Source organism: Gossypium hirsutum, chromosome D08 (assembly GCF_007990345.1).
Source record: "Gossypium hirsutum isolate 1008001.06 chromosome D08, Gossypium_hirsutum_v2.1, whole genome shotgun sequence".
Taxonomy (NCBI): Eukaryota; Viridiplantae; Streptophyta; class Magnoliopsida; order Malvales; family Malvaceae; genus Gossypium; species Gossypium hirsutum.
In genome coordinates this window covers 15,141,115-15,142,848 of record NC_053444.1, presented here as the reverse complement: position 1 = coordinate 15,142,848, position 1,734 = coordinate 15,141,115, and the positions used below count along the sequence as shown (strand labels likewise).

The window sequence follows — 1,734 nt, the reverse complement described above, 5'->3', positions numbered from 1 at the left end:
AATTGATCTAACAACTGCCTCCCTTTGGTATGATCCTTGGAGTACTCACCCACTCCGTTGTAAAATTATAATACAACTCAACCCGTATACCTACGAATATCGCCTCGTAATTTTATATTTTATTACAGTATTCACACTATGGACGCTAGTACGTCTAGAGGCGGTCAGGCTACTTAGTATTTTACTCGATTGGAGCACTACTTCTTTCACATGCTCTTTCCCTTCTCTATGAGGATCATTTTCGGCATTACTAGGAATACCTATGTCAATTTGTCTTTTTATATCACCCATCATGCTCATCAATTGGCTTATCTAATCTTCAAGTTTAGTCAATGTTATCATTGAATCGGTGCACTCAGACTGCACCTGCTTTACATATGTTCTCATTGACTTCATTTCCCCATCGATTCTATCCAAACGTTGACCACATACAATATGGTCATTCAGGTTGGCCCTTTCTTTGGATTTCTATAAATAAGGAGGTTGATAGTTAAAATTTTTAACTTGGTTCGAGCTATTACCTCCTCCTTGGTTTCCTTCCCATCTCAGATTCGAGTGATCTCTCTATCCGGGATTGTATGTATTCAAATAGGGATTTCCACCCCTATTTTCGTTGTAGTTCACACACTCAGTTGGATCATTAATATAGTGGGAGATCAGTTTGTCTCATTCATAAATAAATTGTGCATTCTTGTCAGCCTCTATTCAGTGATTCTGTCCACTAACTATTGATATCTATCCTCTTCCTAGACAGCCTTCACCGTAGATGGTCTTTGGCCATATGTATATCGTTTAGTTGGCCACTAGTAGGAATTCATCGCCATAATTTTGATTAATTCGTATGCATCCTTGTACACTCTATTCCTTAAAGCTCTTCCTCCTGCTCCATCTACTCCTAACTTCGAATACACATCCAACCCATTGTAGAAAATTTGAAATTGTAACCACTAAGGCAATCCGTGGTGTGGGCATTTCTAAATTAGCATCTTAAAATGCTCTCATGCTTTGTGAAAGCTTTCCCCTTCTAACTGCTTGCACATTGAAATTTCCATTCTTAGCTGGACCGTCTTGCTAATGGGGAAGAACTTTTATAGGAATTTCCCTACGAGTTTGTCCCATGTCGTGATTGATCCTAGTTCCTGCGAATCTAACCAAGAAAAAGGCATTATGGATTAATGGAAAGGGGAATAACCGAAGATGAATAGTGTCACCAGTGACCCCATTGTATTTGAAGGTATCACAAGTTAGATGAACCATTTTAAATGTTGACTCGAATCCTCTATCCGTGAAATTGTAAATTATTTTGGATCATCTAAATCATAGCTGGCATAATTTTGAAATTATTGGTCATGATAGTTGGCCTTGTTATACTCCCTTGAACCATATCCAGATTTGGTAGCGCATACTCTCTCAGAGACTTCTCGTTACGCGCCACATTTATATTTGAAGGTAGTTGTACTGGCTCTATAAGTGTTCCCCTACTACGAGTCATACACTAAACCCAAAAAGATAAAATTAGTAGAAAACCAGAAAATTAAATTTGTAACTATAACCTAAAAATTTCCTAATTGTTCTATTAGTATGCAAAAATTAAAACTAATATAATGATGTTACCTCCCTGGCGTACCAACATCCAAAGTAGAAATCCTGAGTAGAAATCCTGACATACCAACACCCAGAGTAGAAATCCTACTCAAAAGATATGAAAAAGCGATATCCGCAAGTATATGGGCC

At 37.8% G+C, this 1,734-nt stretch overlaps 1 non-coding gene across 1 annotated transcript; it reads left to right on the top strand.

The window, feature by feature from the left end:
• The first annotated feature begins 954 nt into the window (after positions 1 to 954).
• On the top strand, positions 955 to 1,060 carry LOC121220594 (small nucleolar RNA R71). The gene has a single exon (XR_005917815.1). It is a non-coding gene; the product is annotated as a small nucleolar RNA R71 (small nucleolar RNA).
• The last annotated feature ends 674 nt before the right edge of the window (positions 1,061 to 1,734 follow it).